Genomic DNA, 23,176 nt, shown 5'->3' with positions numbered 1-23,176 from the left:
TCTATAGTACAATGTCCCTCCCATAGGACAAGAAGCAAGGGGCTTAAACTGCAGCCAGGGAGGTTGAGGTTGGACATGAGGAAAAACTTCCTGTCAGGGTGGTGAAACACTGGAATAAATTGCCCAGGGAGGTTGTGGAATCTCCATCCCTGGAGATATTGAAGAGCAGGTTGGACAGACACCTGTCAGGGATGGTCTAGATGGTGCTTGGTCCTGCCGTGAGGGCAGGGGACTGGACTCGATGACTCTCAGGGTCCCTTCCAGTTCCAGTGTTCGATGAGTCTGGGATTCTATCCCTTGGCACAGCTCGCCTTCTCTGCTGACTGAATAACTCCACCCCCGCCAGAGGTGCAGCACGTCAGTCGACGCAGATTGAGTCAGGGACAATATAGATCAGGACGGGGCAAAATGCAGCCTGGGGCCTGGGTTGGGCCCACCTAACACTTTGGTCCAGCCCCTGGACTGCATCTGGCTGTTGTCTATTTATGTTCTGCTGCCCATACCAAAGAATTTCCAGGAGGTGGCTGAGGCAGCAGGACCCTCCTTAAAGGGCTCGTGGTTCCCAGTCACAGCATGATCCTGGCAAGGCCAGAGCCATAAGCCTTTATAGTAGCCATAGACACCATGGTCAGTGACCAGGCAACATGGTAGCAGTGAGGCCAGGAGCCCTTTGCTGCTATTTTAATTCAAAGCATCCCAGCCAGGCAATGCTGGGAGGAGGCTGGCCCTTTCCACCCCACACCCTGCCCTTCCTGGGGACCCACAGCTAGCCAATGGCCATGTACCAAAATTCATGTACCTTTGCAACAACTATTGCCCACCCCTAGTGTAGCTGATATATTGCTGAACTGGCCTCCAGGAGGTGTCCCATGATTCCCCATTTTACAACCACTCCGGTCCCCCTTTTCAACTCTGCTGTCCGGTAGGAGGATGCAAAGGGACAAGCCCTTCCCCATTAAAGAACCCGGGAAGTTCTGAATTTTCATTGCCTGCTTGCCCCACGTGGAGAGCTCACCGAGCAATGACCCAGCCAAGCATGCTGGCCACGTGCTCCAAATATGCTCCTGCTGCAACTGCACAGGAAGTTTTGGCTCTCCTGAGTGTGCAGGGAGAGGAGGTGGTGCAGGTGCAGCTCCGATCCAGCCATAGAAATGGGGACATCTCTGAGCGGCTTGCTTGGGGCATGGGGGAGAAGGGTTCCAAGAAGGTCCCACACCAGGGTCATGTGTCCCATTGATCCCCCTCAACACTCACACAGCCCAAGCCTTGTCACATCCCTAATCCTGTGCCCTGACTTCTGTACCCTCCCACATCCTCACCCCAGCCCTGAGCTCCCTCCCCAACCACACAATCCCTAAATCCCTGCTCTGAGCCTCCCACATTTTAATTTCTGATAGTCCTATCACAACCTCCCCCACCTTCAACTTCCCGCCTTGAGCCTTTCTACGCCCAGAGGGTGGTGCCCAATAGAACAGTCCCTGTACAAATGTGTTATTTAAACCTCTGGGAGCAGCTCAGCCATGCAAAGGGGCTGCCTGGGCCAGGACATTAGCCCTGGAGGGCAGGGGTGGGTGTGGCAGTGACATCACAAGGGCGTTTTGCAGCATTTCATCTTATTGGCTAAAGGAGGTTGGGAGGTGATGACCTCACAGAGAGTCTATGACAATGGCCAGGTGGGACAGGCTGCAGGGCAGGGGCCATCTCAGAGACCCCCCATGGCTTTGCTGAAGGGAGTCTCAGAGCCCCCCATGGCTTTGCTGAAGGGAGTCGTCTCCTTGAGATCTGCCCTTGAGGCCAGAGAGAGAATGAGGGTCCCAAGCACGAGTGTGAAGAGGAGCCTTGTTGGAGCCTTCTCCTTTACCATTGACCTAGAAGACAGACGTCCCTGTGGAAAAGGTAAGAGTCACCAAAAGGGGGGTTCACAGCACAGCAGGGGAATTAGCTCAAGTGGTAGAGCGCTTGCTTAGCATGCAAGAGGTAGTGGGCTCGATACCCACATTCTCCAGTGATGTGTGGTCCCTGGTCTTTTTTGCAAGCAGAGCCAGCCAGAGGGTTAAGTGCCTTCAGTGGCCCCTCCCTCTTCCTACTCACTCACCCCAAAAGCCACCACGGCTTAGTTCCAAATCTGTAAACCTCATTGCATGAGGGATAATGCTTTTTCCGAAAGAGCTATTTTGAAATAGTGGTAGTGTGGACGCTCCACTGCTGCTATTTCAAAATAGCTCCTGCCCAGGGCCATACAAAGTAATTACTCCCCAGTGCCTCCTGGGGCTCTAAGTCAAGGTAGAGTGTCCACTGGTGGTTTCTTGTGCCACAACTCTTTTGCAGAAGAGTTCTTGTTCTAAAGGTCTTGCACAAAAGCACATCCACACTGCCATTTGCTTTTCCACAAGAGATGTGCTTTTGCTCAAGAACATCCATGGCAGTGTGGACTCTCTCTTCTGCAAGAAAACTCAGATGGCCATTTTAACCATAGGGGCTTCTTGTGCAAGAAATTCATGTTGCCTGTCTACACTTCCCTCTTGTGGGAGAGCTCTTGCACAAGAGGGCTTATTCCTCGTGAGGAGAGGACTAACTCTTCCAGAAGAAACCCAGTTTTCCGATGCTGAACTGTAAATTTACTTGCGCAAGAACATGCGTGCAGTGTAGATGCTCTGCAAATTTTTATGCAAAAAGCCTGCAGTGTAATGCTCCCAAGATGGACTGCAGCAGAAATCTCCACCTGAGTGAAGACAGGGCCTACTATTGCAATTAGTTAGATGCTGACACTAACAGCCCCACTGCTGGTAACTCAGAGAGGCCCTTGTTGCCCTAGATAGGGCTGTGGCCAAAACACAGGCCTCGCTGTGAGCAGGATTTGAACCTGCGTAAGGATACCCTATTGGATTTCGAGTCCAATGCCTTAACCACTCGGCCATCACAGCTGTGGCCACTATGAGGTCAGGGAAAACTGGTAAATAATCCCAGTGCGCAGGCCTAACGTCACCTGCCATAGAATTCACACAGCAAACCATTGCAACAGCTGTGCAGAGGAGTCCTGGCTGTTCTGGTCTTAGGCTGCCTTTGAGGTGAGTTCGGCTTCTCTGCTCCTTCTTGGTCTTCCTTTCCTTTTTCCTTCCTCTTCTCTTCTCCCCTTTTCCTTCTTCTTGCTGGTCTCCTTCTTGGACCCCAGTTTATATAGAGAAACTCAATACTGCTTAGTTCTTCCTTAACCAATTATTTTAGTATAATTTCACTCACCCATCATAACATTCTGTAACAGAATTACCTAACCAATCAAACCCCACCCCCTTAGTTGATTTACACCTAGCAAAATCAATTATACAGCAGACAGAAACAGATCCAAACCAGACTATCACACAGACAAACAATAGGAAAGTGAGGACAAGAATCATAGAATACCAATTGCACAACCACAACTATTGGTAAGCAGTCTTATGCCAGACAAAATGCTGGTGATTAAGTTTTCTCTACCCACCATGAGATGTGCTTCTTGCCTGGTGACAGTGGGTGGCACTAGGATACAATCCCTTCTCAGCCTAGTGTGACACTATTTCAATGTCATTTAGCTGGAACGTGAGCATGTGACTCCAGGCTTTACAGCTAATTGCTGCTGCTCTTCAGTCTGGCTGCAGAAGAAGGCTTTAGTTTAGACCTACTGAATAGCTACAGGCCTTTCCATAGGGTTATAGAAAAACCACATTGTTACATAGGACCTTTCCAGGCCAAAGACAACAAGATCCACAAGCACAGACAAAGGAAGGTAAATGCAACTGTGAAGGGACTCGAACCCTCAATCTTCTGATTCGAAGTCAGACACCTTATCCATTAGGCCACACAGTCTTGCCTTACATGGAGCTGGACTTCCTGAAATGAGTAGGTAGGTAAAAGTCTCCCTAGTTCATCAGGTTTTATTATTTTCCTTGTTTGGCAGTTTAGAAATCATGTCTGAGCTGGTTTGCAGGAAGCAGGGTAGAGATCTGGTAGGGGAAGGCTCAGCCTGCACAGCCCCAGTGGCTAAAAGGGCCTTGACCTGGCTTCCTGTCCCCAAAAGCAGGGCAACTAATGCCCAAAATCCTGCTGCTGCAGTGGCTACCTCAAGGCACCAGGTGGGGGGCAGGCTCTGGAGCCCAAGCCACACGGGGAGACTCAATATGACCGGGAGGCCTGGAGCATGTGTGTCCTGCACAGAGGCTGCTGCTGGTGGCCTGCGTCAGTGGCCCAACAGCTCAAGTTCCCCTGAACCAGCTTCTCCCCCTGGAGCCACCCCCCAGCGCTGCTGAGGCCCCTGACATGAGTCTGTGGGACCAGGGCTTTGTCCAAGGATGGTTGTGGAGTTTGTGAGGGAGACACCTGGGCAGCAGCAGCTGCAGCTTCAGGATGACAACGCTGATGACCTGTAGCTCCAGGACGACGAGGAGGATTCTAGCAGTGTCCTAACCCTGCCTTGGAGCCAGTTGCTGGTCTTCCCACTTCAGGATGACAATCTGCTCCTGCAGGCAGTGCTGCCAGGTGCTAAGTTCCCAACACTGGGCTGAAACATACAACCGCTGTCGGGTGTAACTCAGTGGTAGTGTGTGAGTGCCGATTGTAGACGTCCTTGGTCCAATGTCAAGTGCCCCCTTAAAAAGTTGATTATCCTAAGTGAAACATTTGCACCTCCAGGTGTGTCAGTCATGGATTTCTATTGTACAGGGATTCTTAAAATGTCAGCAAACCCCTCGTGTGTTCTTGTGCCAATGCACGTAAACCAGGCAGACGGGTCCCTCAACTGAAACCAGTTCAAACCTGCTGGGTGTCTGGTTTCTATTCCCATCAACTGAGCAAGGCTGAGATCTGAGATCTGAACGCCCATTGGCTGTTCTGTACAGAAGAACAAGAACCACATCCAGCTGGAGAGGAATTGCCGTGATCAATCTTCTGGAACTTGATTCAGCCAGTCAAACTAAGACTCACTAACTCAAACCCAGAGGGCACCCCCACCAGCATCCTGCACTTCTGCTCTTTGCTCCCTGCTGTGGGGACAAGGCAAAGTTCAACTGAAGGAAGCCGACTCTAGGTACAGATGGAGGGATGGTAGGAAAAGCAGACACATTGGTCAGGCGTCAGGCACCGCTGGTTTCATGCACACTCAGCCTCACCTACAGCTGGGAAGCAGTTTGCAGTGAGCTGAAAAGAAACTGGCCCACAGAACGAAGGCTCAGGATATTTCTGGGTCCAGATGTGCAAACAGCTGGCAGTCAACCTTGTTGCCCTTGTTAGGGGTATGACCAAAACACAGGCCTCAGTGTGAGCAAGATTCAACCCTGCACAGGGAAAAACTTTTGGATTTTTAAGCCAACTACTTAACCACTTGGCCAGCATTACTGTAAGAGACCATTCTCCTGTACTTATATGTGAACAAAAAATTTGTGACTTGCTCGTTGGCCAATTCAGATTGCTATAGGACAAAGGAATTCTCTCTTAATTCTGTGCCCTCAGGAAGGGACCAACCTAAAGGATGCCGGGCCCCCACCTGGGGTCTCCAACCCAAACTGTGAGACTGGTTACAATCCCGATGATCAGTGTTTGCTGCACTTTCCCCTCCGCCGACCAACGCTAAATCTCAAGGCCAACTCTACAGTCCCAGCAGCTGGGGGAGATGTGCATGTTAGAGCCTCTGCCCACTGAGCTGTAGGCTTCTGTGCCTAGGGAGCCAGACACTGCCAGGGCGGGAGGGAAATGGGGACTGGCTGCACTTTGGGAGTCAAAGGTGTTGTCTGGGACCATAGAATAGAACAGTTTTAGGTACTACCCTGCAGAGGGCACCATGGCTCAGTTGGCTAAAGCACCTGTCTTGTAAACAGGAGATCCTGGGTTCAACTCCCAGTGGTGCCTTGCTGTGGCCTTTGCTCATATTTTCCTAGGTCCTTCTGGGACACAGAAGAGGCCTCCCCTGGCCACCCATGGAACTGCTGGTTCAGGAAAGGCTGATTGGGGAGGTTCGTTAGGGAGAAGGAAACCAGAAACCTGGAGCGGGTGCAGAGATGACTAGCACTGGCCAGGCAGGGCTCTGACTCCCACTGTAAGTCCCTGGGTACCACACATGGGCCAGTGAGTCCTTCTCTATGGTCGTCCCAGTGCTCTGGGTGCGAGAGACGTGCCTGTAACTCCCTGCTGGGAGCGTGGGCCCTGCCCTGCCTGGTGGGGAAGGGGCTCTAACACTCTAGCATCGGGGTCGTCCAGCCCATCAGACAGATTTAAACCAGGCCGGTTGGAGCCTCCTGCGCTCGCCAAGGGGGATTCTGCACTTGCTGCCTTGGGAGCCAGGGTCACATTGCAGAGCTCCCCCAGGGATGTCCCATGGCACCACCAGCCCAGCCCCAGCTGCTCTCCCTGCCCTCAGCAACGTGGCTGCATTTTATCCTTCCCCTTCAGTGACAACTGCCCATTCCCCACCAGCCCCAGACCTGTGGGACCCGCTCCCTTCCCCACGAGCAGTGAGTGCCAGTGTGGCTCCCTGCTGAGGCTGCAGCTGTGGGAACAAGCCCCTGGCTTTGTGATGGAGACGAGATGTCAACGTGTTGAGTTTCATCCATGGCTAGTGTGGGGTGACCCACACTTTGGGGGCAGCTGGAGGTGCCTCCTGAGAGCTGGTTTTCAGAGGGGTGTGATCAGCCCCCCCTGTGTTTCTGGCTCCTTCCAACAGCTTGAATCTGGCACCTAAAAATTGAGGAATGTGCATTTAGAAGAGGGAATTTCTGTCTCTGTTATCTTTAGTGTGCCCCAGCAGCTTAATGCACAAAGCAATGGCTTCTTAAGCCAGGGATTGTAGATTCAAGTCCCATCTGGGTTGACAGTTGTGACGTTTTCTGGTAGGTGTAGAGTCTCTTTGGCTTCCTCTTTGCCATGTTACCTGTGAGATGTTTCAACACTGGGCAAGTGTCCCCTGGAACTGCCATTTCCCCCCAGACAGGACCCCTCCGGAGCAGACAGTGACACTGGTGTTAGGCGCAGACAGGAGGAGAGTGTTTGCTAAAAGCTGAGGTGTGCACAGTGAGGTCACTTGCAGAGATGCAGGCGCTGGCGTCTCTGTATGCGCCTTGGCACCTGTCACCCATCAGTACCCACCACCTCTCACCCCCCTGCCAGCACCCAGACAGAAGGCCAGTGCACATGGAGCCAGCGACCATTGCGAGGAAGGTGGCTGCAGCACAATTCCAGGCCTGGGGCCCATTGAACAATTGTTTGAACTATTTTTAAAACAAAAAAATATGAAAAACTTTAGGCTTCTTGACCAAGAATGGTTTTGGGCAAGAGTTCTTGTGCAAGAGCAAGTCCACACGGCTGTGTGCTTTAGCCCTAAAAGCAAGGCAGGATAGCTCAGTTATTTGAACATTAGTTTACTAAGCCCAGGGTTATGAATTCAATCCTTGAGATAGCCATTTAGGTATCTGGGGCATATCTGTCAAGGATGGTTCTTGGAGCTTCCATTAGTGCAAGGACAGAACTACCTGACCTCTCAAGGCTCCTTCCAGCTATATGAAGTGGGGTATCTCCTTATAAAGAGAATTGTGGACACTCTCTTGTGCAAGAAAGCTCTAGCCATAGGGGTTTCTGGCGCAAGAAATCCCTCTTGCCTGTGCACACTGCCTTCTTGTGCAAGAGGGCTTATTCGTTATGGGGAGAGGAATAACTCTTGTGCAAGAAGCCATCTTTTCTAATGGTTTACTGTATATTTTCTTGTGCAAGAATGCACATGCAGGGTAAACACTCCGCTAGTTTTTGCACAAGAGCGGCCATTTTGTGCAAAAAGCTTGCAGTGTGAAAAACCTCACACCAACAAGCCCACCCCAGGAGGTCCCATTGAGATTTGAACTCACATTGCAGGTTTCTAAGTCCTGAATAGTGATTCCAAAATAGCTTATTTCGAACTAGCACATCTACACTGCAAGGAAACCTCAGAATAGTCCGAGGCAGGCTCCCCAGTGTGGACGAGCTGTCTCGATTTAGAGCCCTGGGAAGAATAACTTAGAATGGCCCCGGGGAGGGGCTAGTTCAAACTAGCAGCAGTGGCGCAGCTACACGGGCCTTATTTTGAAATAGCTAATTTGGAACAGGTGTTATTCTTCTTAGAATGAGGTTTGCAGAAGTCGGAATAAGCCGTCTGTTACTTCAGAATTATTTCAAAATAACGGAATTGCTGTGTAGACTCTTGCATTGTTACTGTGGAATAACGGCCATTGTTCCAAAAGAACTTTTGTATGTGGACAGAACCTGCACAGCCCAAGAAATGTGATTGGCAGCTCCTCCCCACAATCCTTTTGTCAATTGAAGTGCAGGTCTCTGAAGACAGGGACCCAAGGTAACAACCTTGACTGCTTTCTGCTAAGGCCATGTTGGAGGGAAAAGAATGGCTCCTTCAAGCTGGAGTTGAACCAGCGACCTAAGGATCACTTGCCAAATACACACTACAGTCCTCTGCTCTGCCAGCTGAGCTATTGAAGGGTGTGTGAGCAATGCTAATTTATCCATGTTGTTCCTTTTGCAAGTCTCAGGGCAACTTCTCCTCCAAGTATATGGCATTGCTGATGAGGAGCAGAGGAGCACAGGGGCTGTCACAGGTACTTCACATGCAGACAGACCCCCTGAGTGAAACCTGAGCTAGATCCATCCATGTCTCAGCAAAAGGAAGAATGCTGGGTTCTTCTCACGTGTCTTCTTTGTTGCAGAGTCTCTAGGGGTGCGGCACCGAAACCTTTTGTGCTGGCCGTAATGTTTTCCTTTATCTAAAATGAAGTTTGATCAACTAACATGAGACAGTTCAAACGCTGAATCATTTAATGATTTAAATTAAACTTTTCTCCCCAGCTGCAGCCCTAGCAAAATGGCTGGGGTGTGATTATGTCATTAGTGGCGAGTGTCCATTAGTAACCAAGAGTCCATGGAAAGGTTTGGGGCGGGCAGGGGCTCAGCAAAGGGGTGGGGTGTTGGGGAAGGGACGGGATAGATCCTGGCTTGCCCTGACATTTAAAAGGTGACCTTGGGGGCATGTGGCACCCTGAGCCGTCTCTGATGTTCCTTGTGTGAGCCCCAGAACCAGCCCTGAGTGACGGGGGCAGAAGGGGAGCAGCTCACACATGCCAAGGGGCTGGCTGGGGGCAAGACATGAGCCTGCACGGCAGCAGTGACATCACAAGGAACTTTTACATGACCTCAGCTCATTGGCTGGGAGGCAGTGACCTCACAGAGGGGCCATGGCAATAGCCAGGTGGGACAGGCTGCAGGGCTGGGGCATCTCAGAGACCCCCATGGCCTGGCTGCCTGGAATCTCCTTTGTGAGGTTTTCCCTTGAGGGCAGAAGGGATTGAGGGTCCCAGCTGGGAGTGTCTCTGTGGAGATTTCCCCTTTCCCCAGGCTGCAGTGGGAGGGGCTGGGGCAGGCAGGGGTACAGGAGAGGCTGGCACTGAACTGAAGAGAGATCTGGGAGAAGCAAGAGGAAGGGCTGCAAACATCCAATGAGGATGGGATTTGAACCCATGCCTGCAGAGCACAAGGGATTAACAGTCCAGCCCCTTAACCACTGGGCCACCTCATCTGAATTGCGTGGGCTTGTTTCAACCTACCCCAAGTCAGCACTACCAGGAACCTTTGTGCCATTTGCTGGCTGGCTGGGGACACCCAGGGCGGGAAGGTTTTGGCTTTTCACAATGGTCCCTGGGCTGTTGTACAAAGCTCAGTGCTGATAAGAAACCCAAACAATCCCTGGATACATCTACCCTGCAGACTTCTTGCTCAAGAACTGTGTTGTGCAAGAGTTCTTGTGCAAAACGTCTTGTGCAAGAGCACGTCCATACTGCCATGTGCTTTTGCACAAGAATGTCCGAGGCAGTGTTTACGCTCTCTTGTGCAAGAAAGCTCTGATGGCCATTTTAGCCATAGGGGTTTCTTGCACACAAAAAAACTGTTGCCCATTCATACTACCTTCTTGTGCAAGAGCTCTTGCACAAGAGGGTTTATTCCTCATGGGGAGAGGAATAACTCTTGCCCAAGAAGCCCTCTTTTCCTACGTTTTGCTGTAAATTTAGTTGCTCAAGAACGTGCATGCAGTGTAGATGCTTGTCAAGTTTTTGCACAAGAACGGCAATTCTTGAGCAAGAAGCCTGCAGTGTAGCTGTAGCCCCTGGGTGCCCAGAGAGGTGCTGTCTAGTCACAGTCTGGCTCGGCGCGCGCTCTGCAATGGGAAGATGTCCACGGAGCAGGCAGATGGCAGCGGCACACGGCTCTGGTGGGCCCAGCATCCAGAGGAGCATTTCCGATATGAGTGTTTACTGACAGTGTCCGTCTCTCGTCTGATTTCACAGTGAGCTTCCCTCACATCCCCCTGCTGCAATTCCTTGACCTTGGCTCTGTCTTGGTCTAGAATGTGGGGGTAGGAGGGAGGTGGCCTTTCTTTGTAAGACCATTGGCCATTCTGCCATAAATGTCCACATTCCTCCGCATGGACTACAGGGCCTGCAGAGACTCCTCCTGGGATCACAGCTCCAAGAGGGTCTTTATCTGTGGCCCAGACCATGACAGTGCCTGGCGTTTGCTGCCCCTTGCTTGATTTGATTCCCAGCCAATGCAAGGTGGGAAGGGAACAGGCAACCTCCTGGGGGAGATCTTATTTAACCCTGAACAACAGGCACAAGTGGATCCCACCCCCAAGGACCCCCTCTCACCGCTTTTCATGGGGAGCAGCTCAAACACCCTGTAGTGTGTATTCTCAGATTGCCCCTGTCCCACCTGGCTGTTGTCTTGGACCCTCTGTGAGGTCACTGCCTCCTAACCAATGAGCTGAGGTGCTGCACACAGTGTTTATGATGTCACTGCTGCCTTGCAGGGCTCATGTCCTGCTCCTGGCCAACCCTTTGGCATGTTTGAGCTGCTCCCCCTGTATCACCCCTACTCACTCAGGGTACGTCTACACTACAGAAGTAAACAGGGTCTCAACCACTGCTTCCAATACAGCCAGCTGAAAGGGGAGAGCCGTCCTAGCTGTGGGCACACTCCTTCAGTTGTTTAGCCCTGCAAGATACTCAACTATTGATTTGTAAATACAGCTCATGCTGGGCTGGGAAAGGAATTCGGGCTGTGGCTATGTAAATCCAGTTCAGCCAGTGCTATAGGCCTGATGGAGGATCTGTTGTGAGAATGGAATGTGGAGTATTGTAACTAATTTGGCTGCTGTGGGGTCACAAACCATTTTATCTCTAACTGTAGGAATTGTAAGATATGACACCAGTGCTTGCAGGAGAGACACTCTCATTGAAAAAAGTCTGGGATGGATGAGCCTTCCCCTTCCAGACTGAAGTGGAGTGGACTTTGGGTGTGGGGGGAATGAGCGTGAACCAGCAGCCCACATGTCCTCCAGCCATGAGCTATGAGACGGGTTCATTCTGTCTCTCCCTCCCCCACTACCCATGCTAAGGATAGACCTAAAACAGACTCCTTAAGGAATCTCTTTGTTATTTTGAAATATTATTCCAGTGGGGGCTGGAATCTTTTGTCCAGCCTAGGTGGGGGGCCAAGAGCTGAAATCACAAAGGAAACTGACAAAGAGCAGAAATCACTGGGTTTAGCCCAGAGCCAGACCGATCCTGATCGTAGAAGCAGCAGCTGGCAGGAGCAAGCAGCCAGCAGGGTGAACGAGAGGGGCAAGAGCAGGTAGTTGGTGGGTGGCCAGTAGGAACAGTGGCAGGTGGCCAGCAGGGTAGCTGGTGGGAGTAGCTGGCGGCAAGCCAGTAGGAGCAGTGGCGGGTGGCCAACGGAGTGGGTGAGATGCCTCCTATGCCCACTCCCTCCAAGAGTGGGAGGTGAACTCTGAAAATCACGCCTGAGCTCTTATCTGCCCTGAGCAAGGGCAGCAACTGGGAGTGGGGTACAGAGAAAGTTTGGGCACGTGAGTGGGACACGTACGTTGCTGGACTTACATTGCTGGCAAAGGACATTGCTCAAGCCACTTGAGCCGAGACTTATTTGTGGGTTGGTTCTGAACCCTGCTTGTGGTATTTTCCCAGGCGAATGCCACGTTACTTCTCACCCTCTTTCATTAAAAGTTTCTTTTCTACATTCAGACTCTGTGCTGGTGAATGGGGAAACATCGCCTCCCCGAGGTACTCGCGGGGGGGGGGGTGGATTTCCCAGGCTGCTGGGTGGGGGCTCAAGCCAGTTTTGTGTGAGATGAATGAAGAGAAACCCCTAGACATCGAACCCAGCCCTGGCTGCTGCCAGCACTAGCTGGCAGAAGAGTTACACTAGCAGGGGGACTGACCAAAGCGAAGGCCTCGCTATGAGCAGGCTTAGAACTTCTTCAGGGAAACCCTATTGGATTTCTAGTCCAACACCTTGACCACTCGGCCATCACAGATGTGAAGACAGCAAAGCCCCAGGGCCAGAGGAACTGGCAGATAATCCCAATGCCCAGGCCTGATGTCACCTGCCACACAAAATTCACACAGCAAACCGGGCTCTTAGAACAGGGGAAGTTTGGGGGCTCGTTGCTGGGCCGTGGGGTGAAGCATCAAACCAGCCCCCTGCTGTGTGGCCTGTGAGTGTTGCTGAATGTGTGCCCCTGGAAATGGGAAACAAACGGTCTGGGAGCCACACGGAGACCCTGCTGGGCTGAAGTCCCAACGACTCCACTTTGTCTTTGCCTGCGGGCTTGTCTGTCTGCAGCCTGGAAACCTCCTGGCTCCTCAGACCACTGGTCTGGATGGAGCGTTACAGAAGTCGGAATAATGGAATCGCTGTGTTGACGCTCCCATTGTTATTGCAGTATAATGGCCGTTATTCCCAAGGAACGCTGCTGTGTAGATGCAGCCTGAGAGAAATGCTGAGCAAGGGATCCTGCAATGCCAGGGGAGTCATTGAAATGAGGTCACTTCTCTAGATATAAAAATGAAGCAGTGGGATTTGAACCCACGCCTCCATTCCGAGACCAGAACACCCAACTGAGGGAAACACAGAACCTTGCGTCTGGCACCTTAGACCACTCGGCCATCCTGGCAAAGAGAGCACCTCTCTTTCCCCACCTAACAGCCGCTCTACAGGAAAGCTGGGTTTATCCACACTCACCCTCATCTACCGTTGTGAGGTGTTTTAGGGAGCTGACAGGAAACAGAAGAGGGGAAAACTCTGGCTGGCAGAACCGAGGCCTGGGATTGTCCTGTGCCAGGGAGTCTGTGTCAGTGCCCTTGGGGATCCTGAGCAGGGTTGGTACTTGGGGTGGGGCCGGGGGCTGTTCTGAAACGCTGCAGGCGCCGTTAGACCCTTTTCTCCTTCCCTGTCTCACCCCAGCGCTGAGCAACACTCAGTGTCGGTCTGAGCATCCGTCCTGCTCTGGGACGTGTCTCTGTGGCAGGAACCTGCCCAGGCGGCTCTCGCAGTGAGGCCCCTCCCTGGCAGCACCGAGCAGTGAGAGCTGAGTGAAGGGGGAGGCAGGCCCAGGGGGAGAAGGCTCCATGACTGTGTCAGAGGGAGGCTCTGCCCTGGCCAGTGGGGAATCGTTGCCTCTCCGAGGGGCCCAGGCCTGGTGGGTCATTTCCCCAGGTTACTGAGTGGGGGCTGGAGCCAGTTCTGGGTTGTCTCCTTCAACAACCAAACTGAACCAATGGATCTTGTGCCGACCTGACACTGCGCTGGGCTAGTGCTGTGTGTGCCACAGAGCTTCCTGCAGGGCTGCCCACATGGGAGAGGGGAGGGGCAGTTTGAGTCACCCAGCTCCGCCCCTTCTGAAGGGCTTGTGAAAATGGCAGGTGCTGTCTTGGCAGTGAGGGAGAGGTGGGAAAGGGGCCCTGAGTGAACCTCTTGGGTCACAGCTGCTGTAACAATGAGGTAAGATGAATGACTTGGCAAATGTCAGGTGAAAACTGAGGCTGGTTTCCCTGACTGGGAATTGAACCCAGGCCTCAGCAATGAAAGTGCTGAATCCTAACTGCTAGACCATCAGGGACACACGAACAAGGCTCTTTCCGTACCTACACTAGCCTTTCACAGGCCACTTTCTGTCCCCTTCAGGACACGGGTCCATTTTCCATTGCCCAGAGGGGACAAGAACAGAAACCAAACAGAACATCAGAACAGCCAGACTGGGCCATGCCAGTTGCCCAACTAGCCCAGGATCCTGTCTCACAACAGCAGCCAATTCCATTGCCCAGTGGGAATCCTCAGGACAGACATTTGTTAAGTGACCCCTCCTGTCACCCATTCTCAGCTTCTAGAATACACCAGCTCAGGACACCTGCCCTGTCCATCCTGGTTAAATGCCATTCATTGTGGCCCCCAGGGCTTCCAAAGTTGAGTAGCTCTGCATTAAGGGTTCTTATTAATGTCAAGAACCTCAAGCAATGTAAAGCCAGAGTGTGATGGAACTGGAAAGGAAAATGTTTCCACTAGAAGGAAATTTTCCAAGGGGGCACTTGGATTTGAACCAAGGACCACTTGATCTGCAGTCAAACACTCTACCACTGAGCTACACCCCCACAGCCGTTAGCATCTGCAGTCAATGCTGGGAACTGGACGAGGAACAAGAGACAAGAGGCTTTTGTGTAACTCACATCCCAGGTGCCACCCTTGGGCTTGGTCTCCACACTGAGCAGGCGGGTGGCAGGGGTCTGATGCTGTCACAGCTGCAAGACAAGTCACCCACCTGGCCCCTGAGCTCCATGTGGGCAGCAGCCAGACAGTGTGAGTGGAACAGAGGGTCGTGGGGGGCGGGGATTTGTATATTTTAGGAAGGGTCCTGAGTCCTGGCTCCCAGCCACGCACCTTGGCAGAAAGACCAGCGGCCCCTGCACAAAGCGCATTGTGGGAATAAGAGTTGGGGCGGCAGGAAAGGGGCTCGCCCCTCAGCACCAGTGAGCCGGTGGGAGAAGATGGAAGTGAATCCTGCTACCTTTCATGCGCAAGGGCAGCACTTTTCCAATGCAGCTAATTCTGCCCCACCTGCAACCTGCCTCCAGTGCTTCTGCCACTGCCTGGCCCAGGAGGGCTGGTGTCCAGCAGCTCTCTGCCCCAACATGGCTGGCTTTTGGGGAGAGCAAGTAGGAAGTGGGGACCGGGGCAGGGAGGGGGGGGCTACTGGAGCCACTTAGCCCCCTGGCTGGCTCTGCTGGTAAAAAGAAAAATTGGAAATTCCTCCCCTCATTGGAGAATGTGGGCATCGATCCCACTAAATCTCGCATGTTAAGCAAGCGCTCTACCACTTGAGCTAATTCCCCTGCTTCATTTACAGAGGCCTTCTTGGAGGCTCTTCCCTTCTCCACAGAGACGTCGGCCTTCTAGGTCAGTTAGTCCTGGGAAAGGAGAAGGCTCCAAAAAGGCCTCAAGGGCAGATCTCAAGGAGACTCCCTGCAGCAAAGCCATGGGGGGGGGGGAGGGGGGGGGGGCTCTGAGATGGCCCCTGCCCTGCAGCCTGTCCCACCTGGCCATTGTCATGGACTCTCTGTGAGGTCATCACCTCCCAACCTCCACTAGCCAATAAGCTGAGGGGCTGCAAAAGGCCCTTGTGATGTCACTGCCACACCCACCCCTGCCCTCCAGGGCTAATGTCCTGCCCCAGGCAGCCCCTTTGCATGGCTGAGCTGCTCCCAGGGGTGAAAGTGACACATTTCTCACAGGGCCTGTTCTATTGGGCACCACCCCTTGGGCTGGGCAGGAGGGAGGGGGAGGCTCAAGGCAGGAAGTTGGGGGAGGGGTTGTGATTGGACAGTACCTGTAAGAAATTAAAATGTGGAGTGTGGGAGGCTCACGGCAGGGATTTGGGGAGTGTGTGAGAGTGGGGGGGGGGGGGCTCAGGGCAGGGGTGAGGATGAGGGAGGGTAGAGAAGTCAGGGCACAGGATCTGGGATATGGGGGAGGTTTGGGGCTGGGACTGTGTGTGTGTGTCGAGGGGATCCCTCTGCTCTGTGCTCCCTGAGGCCCTTTAACACACATGGACTGACCTGGGTGCAGGCCAATGAGGGGGGTTTCAGTGAAGCTACATGTAAATGGATCCCTCTAGCAATCCCTGCCAGCCACACGCACAGGGGGAGGGACTTTAGCCAAGGAAGCAGAAGCAGCCAATCTGAGGGAGGTTTAGAAGCAAAGGGGGGCTGCTGCCAGGATGGATGAGGGGATGTGACAGGGCACGAGCATGACAAGGGGAGCAGAGAGGGCCCTGCTGCACTGAGAGACATGCCAAAGCCTGGGATTGAACCAGAGACCTTTAAATGTTTCATCTAAGGCTCCGCACACTGAGCTGCCAACAAACCCGTCTGGCTCATTATTAACTGTCCAGGATGTTTGGCAGCCGTGTCACAGCCTGAGTGTTGCTCAGCACTAGTAGGAGACAGGGAGGGACAAAATGGTCCTTTCAGAACAACCCCCAGTCCTAACCCCAAGGACCAGCCCTTCCCTCCATCCTTACTGGGGTCTGCTGGGAATTGCCTGGATGCCAGCCCACCCTAGTGTCAGCCTAAGGATTGACTGGTCTGTAAAAGCTGCATCCTGGAAATTAGGAAGCAGCTAAAGTGACTCTGGTGGGACTTGAACCCACAATCTTTGAATGTCTAGCTGGACTCACATTAACCACTACAGCTTAGAAATCCAACATGCTTTCCATTGCACCCCAGAGCCTGATGGGCTGGTGAGTTGGATATCTCCACTCTCTGCTTTGCAGCATGGCAATTGCTGGGGGGGCCTGTCTCTTTTGGGAGAGAAGGTAGGAAGAGGGAGGGGGCCGATGAAGTTAAAGGCTAGAGCTGTAATTGGAGAACGTGGGCATCAATCCCACTGCCTCTTGCATGCTAAGTAACCACTCTACCACTTGAGCTAATCCCCCTGCCTGCAAAAGGGTTTGCTGCCTCACCCACCTCATCCCTGCGAGTGCTACTTGTGAGACTCACACCTCTGGGTCGGCTAGCTCGGAGGTTTAGGACGTGGTGCTCATATCACACTGACACGTCTTAAGAGCAAGCCCCTTATTTCAAGCTATAACAGGCTCGCTATTCCGACGTCCCTGCATGGGGATTTATTTCAAAGTACTGTGTAGCCAGCGCCAAATTACAAACTAAGCTATTTCAAAATAGGTACATTGATTATTTTGAACTATGGGACGCACCCCTAGTGAGTTAGAGCTGAACTCTGCCCCCAGCTCCCTGCTCCACCCACCCACGTACTGACTCCCTCACTGCCATGGGGCTGTTTGCATTGGCCTCTTCTCTATCTAGCCAGGCTTCAGCCAGGACTGAGACTCAGGCAGGAGAATGTGACCCGGCTCCCTGCACCTGGGCCCTGCATTTCTCATCCCTTCAGAGACACTTGTTAGTGGAGGAATAAATCACAGTCACGAGTGTAGATTATGAAACTTTGTTGTTGTTGTTGCCTTGGAAACTCCCCACAGACCTTCCCCTGGGGTCCCGGGCAGCCGCTCACATTGCACAGCTCACTTCGAGGTGAGGGTGCTGTGTAGACGTGCCCGTCCTGTTGAGAGCCAGCCTGCTGGGGGAGGCTCTGGCCACTGCCTTTCCTTGTCTCTCTCAGGCTGTGTTTACACTGCAGGGCTACGTCTACACTGCAGGCTTTTTGTGCTAGAGCAACTGCTCTTGTGTAAAATCTTGCAGCGCGTCTACACTGAAGGCACATTTTTGCGCAAGTAAATGTATAGTGCAGCATCAGACAACAGGGCTTCTTGCACAGAAGTTATTGCTCTCCCCACGAGGAATAAGCCCTCTTGTGCAAGAACTCGCCCACAAGGAGGCAGTGTGGACGGGCAACAGGGGATTCTTGCTCAAGCCGAATATCTAAAATGCCCGTCAGAGCTTTCCTGCGCAGGAGACCGTCCACACTGCCATGGGTGCTTTTACAGAAAAGCACTTCCCTTGTGCAACAGCACATGGCAGTGTGGACACACTGTTGGGCAAGACCTTTTGCACAAAACAGTTCTTGATCAAGAAGTCTGCATGGTAGATGTAACCAGGGGGTGTTTGGGTTTGTTACCAGCACTGAGCTTTGTACAACAGCCCAGGGAAGATTGTGAAAAGCCAAAACCTTCCAGCCCTGGGTGTCACTGGCCATCCAGCGAGTGGCAGAAAGATTTCCTGAAGTGCTGACTTCAGGTGATTTAAAGCAAGTTGTAACAGCTCAGATGAGGTGGCCGAGTGGTTAAGGCGATGGACTGCTAATCCATTGTGCTCTGCACGCATGGGTTCAAATCCCATCCTCATCGGGTGTTTGCAGCCCATCCTCTTGCCTCTCTCAGAGGTTCAGTGCCAGTCTCTCCTGCAACCCTGCCTGGCCCACAGGGGAAATCTCCACAGAAACACTTCCAGCTGGGACCCTCAATCCCTTCTGCCCTCAAGGGGAAACCTCACAAAGGAGATTCCAGGCAGCCAGGCCAGGGGGGTCTCTGAGATGCCCCAGCCCTGCAGCCTGTCCCACCTGGCTGTTGCCATGGCCCCTCTGTGAGGTCACTGCCTCCCAGCCAATGAGCTGAGGTGCTGCACAAGGCCCTTGTGATGTCACTCTTGCCCCTGGCCAGCCCCTTGGCATGTGTGAGCTGCTCTCCCTGCCCCCGTCACTCAGGGCTGGTTCTGGGGCTCACACAGGGAACATCAGAGGCTTCTCAGGGGGCCACATTGCTAGGCCAGGGGCCCTCCTGTGGGGCTGTGAGTGTTGCTGTCCCTGCTGTACAGACACGGCCATAGAGCCTCAGGAGGCTGCAGTGGTGATAGACACTTCCCTGGTTTCGGGAGCTAGACGAGATTTCAAGTCCCATGACTTGGAGCCAGCTACCGATACCCATGGAAAGCTGATTTTCAGAGGGGTGTGATCAGCCCTTCCTGTGTATCTGGCTTCTTCAAAGGGGCTTAATCAGGAGCTAAAAGTTGAAGAAGGGACATTTAGAAGGGAGAATTTCTGTCTCTGGCACTGTCCCACCTGACAAAGAATTTACATTCCTCTGCTTTCTGAGACAGTTGGCAAGGATGCTCCACAGTGGCTGTCTCTCTCTCTCCCTCTCTGCAGAAGCTGTTCAGACCCCTCACTAGCCAATGCTGGTGTCAGGTGCAGCTCTGAGTGCTAAAATCCAAGGTGAGCAAAGTCAGAATGAAGGGGATGCATTTTGCTCTAGAAGTGACAGCCGGAGGGAGGTGGCTGGAGCAGAGCAGGGTCTGTCTGGAGACAAAGAGGAACCTGAGGATGAGAAGGCCCATGAGAGGCAGAGACTCCAGAGCGGGGGGGCTAGTTATTTGGTCTGGCAAACTGGCATGGCCCAGTCTGGCTGCTTTGATGTTCTATTTGGCTGTTCTTGTCCCCTCTGGGCAAGGGAGAATGGACCCTCCCTCCCATCCTGAAGTGGACATTAAATGGCCTGTGAAAGGCTAGTGTAGGTGAGGAAGGAGACCTGCTTTATGTGTCTCTGATGGTGTAGTGGTTAGGATCAAGTACTTTCATTGCTGTGGCCTGGGTTCAATTCCCAGTCAGGGAAACACCTGGCAACTTTTACCAAACAATTCCATAGTCAACTTTCATGGCCTTAGTCAACTTTCTTGCCACATGTTACAGCAGCTGTGACCCAAGAGGTTAACTCAGGGCCCCTTTCCCACCTCTCCCTCACTGCTAAAAAAAGGGTATAATGGTGCCAGCAGCCTTTCAGAACATCCCCCAGCCCTTCCCTCCCCCTTGGCTGGGCACTGTCTGGACTGAGGCCTCCCCAGTGCCAGCCTAAGGGCTCTGGAGAGGACAGGACAGCTTCAGGGGCAGAGTCCTTTTTTCTGCAGTAGTGCAAACCCAGCCCCTTGGTTCCAACTAACGATACTCCTCATTTTTTGCCCTCTGTGTCTCCCCCCCAACACACCCCCTTTCCCACTCCCCCCCGCTGGTAACACAATCAGGACTTTTCCCTGTTGAAAGAACAAACTCTCTGGTTTTTATGTGGGGAATGTAGAACTGGGGAGGGGCTGGGGAAAGACCCTGGGAGGGGGAGGAGGCTGGGAGGAAGGGCTAAGGCTGGCACCTTCCTCTGATGGTCCCACTGCTTCATGTCAGGGGCCTCAGCAGCGCTGGGGGGTGGCTCCAGGGGGAGAAGCTGGTTCAGGGGAACATGAGCTGCTGGGCCACTGAAGCAGGACCCCAGCAGCAGCCTCTGTGCAGGGCTCACACGCTCCAGGCCTCCCTGTCATATTGAGTCTCCCCATGTGGCTTGGGCTCCAGAGCCTGCCCCCCAGCTGGTGCCTTGTACAGCCACTGCAGCAGCAGGAATTTGGGCATCAGTTGCCCTGCTTTTGGGGACAGGAAGCCAGGCCAAGGCCCTTTTAGCCACTGGAGCTGTGCAGGCTGGAGCCTCCCCCTACCAGATCTCTGCCCTGCTTCCTGCAAAGCTCACATTTTTGCTTTTTTCTGCTTCCCTGTCCATAGCAGGCAGCTAAAGGAAGGGAAGTTACCAAACCAAACACCCCTGTGGCCAGCATGGGGCTTGAACCCATGACCTTGGTGTTATTAGCACCACGCTCTAAGCAACTGAGCCGGCCTACAAAAGCACAGTTCGCCAGTGGCCCTTTCAAGAAAGGACGTCTCTGCAGCTGCCAATGGCTTTTCTCTGACAGGGCCACTAGCGACTCACTGTGACGTGGGCTGGCTAGTCCAGCTGGTTTGAGGGTTGGCCAAGGTGGCTGGTGGCCGGCAGACCCAGGGCAAAGAGGCAGCCGGAATCTCTTGCTGCCAGCACCTTGCCTCCCAGCTTCTTCCCTGCCAGCAGCAGCCGCAGCCCCTTTTGGCCACTGGGAAGAGAAGCAGGAATGGGGCCAAGTAGTGAGTCAGGCTGAGGGGGGCACGCAAAGCTCATCTTGTCTTGCAGGGCCACTGGCAACAGCTTCTCTCTTGTGCGCTGCTGAGGAGAAAAACACCCTGAGAGGGACCAGAAAGACCAATTTAAAAGATTGTTTGGAGGGGGGGCACCTGCTAGCACCAGGGGGGCAAGAGTCAGAGGCTGGCAGCTCCTGGGGACCACACAAGAGACCACAAGGGTAAGCAGCAAGCTCCAGGCAGGTTAAGTTTTAGGGCCCAGCCCATCTCAGCCAGGCAGACCATAGCATCAGACTGAGCTCCAGGGGGCATCGGACACAAAACTCTCTCTCTGGGGAGCTTGTAGATAAGGAGCCCAAAGCTCATAAAGCAGGAGGGTTTTGCAGCAACCAAGCCAGCCCCAACAAGTCCCACAGAGATTTGAACTCAGATCACAGGATTCAGAGTCTGAGTGCTGCCTCTTACAACATGGGATCTACATGAGCCTGCAGTGACTCAATTACGCTGAACTGGAGCCTCAGCTCATGGCCACTGGGACCAGCTTTGCTTGTTTCCTTCCACCCAGAGCCCCCTTCTTCTCCTGGGCTGCAAGGAGCCTCCCTGGGACTCCCTGAGACAGGCACAGGACTGTCCCATAACCAGCCCCACCCCACCCAACCAGCTTTGGAAGAACAAAGGGGGGGGGGGCTAGCTAGACTGCTCCCTTCTTACACACTTCAAAAAGTCCATTTGTAAACAGGCCAAGACTGTGTGGCCTAAAAGATAAAGCCTCTGACTTTGGGTTGGAAAACTACAGGGTTTGAGTCCCTTTGCAGTTGTGTTGACTGTGCTTGTGGGTTCTGGTATCTCGTGCTTGGAAAGGTTCTTTGTAACGATATGTATCCATTGGAAGGCCTCCAGCTATTCAGCAAATCTAACCTTTACCATTCTGCAGAGAGGCAGCAATTAACTGTAAAGCCTGGGCTCACATTCCATCTAAATAGCATTTCAATAGGGTCACACTAGGCTGTGAGAAGGGGCTTGGATCCTAATGACACTCACTGTCACCAGGTAAGAAACAGATCTCAGGATGGGTAGAGAAAACTTAGTTAACAGCACTTTGTCTGGCAAAAAACTGCTTATCAGTGTTTGTGCAATTGGCATTCTATGATTATCGTCCTCACTTTCCTATTGTTTGTCTGTGTGATCACTGTCTGGTTTGTAACTGTTCCTGTCGGCTGTATCATTAATGTTGCTGGGGGAAAATCAACAAAGGTGGTGGGATATGATTGGTTAGGTAAATCATAATAGTATGTTATCTTTGGTTAATAAAATTTAACTAAAATAATTGGTTAAACAGGACTCAATTTTCACTCTAATAACTGGGGTCCAAGAAGGAGACCAGGGAGAAGAAGGAAAAGGGGAAACGAGAAGAGGAAGAAGGAGGAAAAGGGAAAGGAAGGGAGAAGACCAAGAAGGAGGAGAGAAGCCCTGGAAGCAGAACTCACCTCCAAGGCAGCCTCAGACCAGAGCAGCCAGGACTCCTCTGCATGATTGTTGAAATGGTTTGCTGTGTGAATTTTGTCAGGTGACGTCAGGCCTGGACACTGGAATTAGTTACCAGTTTCCCTGAGCTGTTAAGTCTCAGACCTGTGATGGCCAAGTGGTTAAGGCATTGGACTAGAAATCCAATAGGGTTTGTCTGTGCAGGTTCAAATCCTGCTCACAGAGAGGCCTGTGTTTTGGTCACACTCCTTCCTAGGCCAACAAGGTACCCAAACTCTGAGACCCTGGAGAAGAACCTGCCAGTCCCATCAGAAGGGACACCTGGGCTATGTCTACACTCACAGCTTCTTCCATGAGTAATATGCAAATGAAGCTAAGTTTGGAATATTACTGAGCCTCATTTGCATAGCTAATGAGCCACCATTTTTTTCAGAAGAGACTCTTGCACCAGAAGGAGCGTCTACACTGCCCCTTCTTGCACAAGAAAAACCCTCCTGCGCACTGCGATTACAACTATTACTTTTCACTAAACACAATTATCAGACTACCCGGTGCACATTCCTACCTTCCTTTGTGCACACAACATACCTGGGGCTCTAATTACTGGCCACCTGCCTTTCACACAGATCATTGATCCTTGTGACTTTCAGGTACATTCACATGGCAGCTGTTTGAACATAATGTGCTTCTATTGCATGATCAGCACCAGAGTCTCCAGTTGTGTCTACACTGTGAGTTTTCTCAGCAAAAGACGTGCTAATGAGCAAGGCTTGCCAAGCAGCGGGGAGCTCTGCTCGCCAGCCACGTGGTTTCGCATGGTTTTGCGCTCTGCGCACACGCAGATCGTTCTGCGCATGTGCAGATCGCTCTGCTCCAGCTCTTCCAG

The 23,176-nt window shown here is 52.6% G+C and overlaps 1 protein-coding gene and 8 non-coding genes across 9 annotated transcripts in view; 4 read left to right on the top strand and 5 right to left on the bottom strand.

Annotated features, from left to right (window-relative positions):
* LOC142820483 (butyrophilin subfamily 1 member A1-like) overlaps positions 1 to 23,176 on the top strand; it is a 646,031-nt gene that overhangs the window by 552,551 nt on the left and 70,304 nt on the right. The gene's annotated exons all lie outside the window — the stretch shown is intronic.
* On the top strand, positions 1,933 to 2,005 carry TRNAA-AGC (transfer RNA alanine (anticodon AGC)). The gene has a single exon. It is a non-coding gene; the product is annotated as a tRNA-Ala (tRNA).
* Positions 2,843 to 2,924, bottom strand: TRNAS-CGA (transfer RNA serine (anticodon CGA)). The gene has a single exon. It is a non-coding gene; the product is annotated as a tRNA-Ser (tRNA).
* On the bottom strand, positions 3,771 to 3,843 carry TRNAR-UCG (transfer RNA arginine (anticodon UCG)). The gene has a single exon. It is a non-coding gene; the product is annotated as a tRNA-Arg (tRNA).
* TRNAT-UGU (transfer RNA threonine (anticodon UGU)) lies at positions 5,804 to 5,877 on the top strand. Its single transcript has one exon. It is a non-coding gene; the product is annotated as a tRNA-Thr (tRNA).
* On the bottom strand, positions 8,398 to 8,487 carry TRNAY-GUA (transfer RNA tyrosine (anticodon GUA)). Its single transcript is given in 2 exon segments — positions 8,398 to 8,433; positions 8,451 to 8,487. It is a non-coding gene; the product is annotated as a tRNA-Tyr (tRNA).
* TRNAE-UUC (transfer RNA glutamic acid (anticodon UUC)) lies at positions 13,904 to 13,975 on the bottom strand. The gene has a single exon. It is a non-coding gene; the product is annotated as a tRNA-Glu (tRNA).
* TRNAC-GCA (transfer RNA cysteine (anticodon GCA)) lies at positions 14,433 to 14,504 on the bottom strand. The gene has a single exon. It is a non-coding gene; the product is annotated as a tRNA-Cys (tRNA).
* TRNAS-GCU (transfer RNA serine (anticodon GCU)) lies at positions 18,148 to 18,229 on the top strand. The gene has a single exon. It is a non-coding gene; the product is annotated as a tRNA-Ser (tRNA).

The sequence above is a fragment of the Pelodiscus sinensis genome, chromosome 19, assembly GCF_052426305.1.
Source record: "Pelodiscus sinensis isolate ZL-2025 chromosome 19, ASM5242630v1, whole genome shotgun sequence".
NCBI lineage: Eukaryota > Metazoa > Chordata > Testudines > Trionychidae > Pelodiscus > Pelodiscus sinensis.
This window is presented reverse-complemented; position numbering and strand designations above follow the sequence as displayed.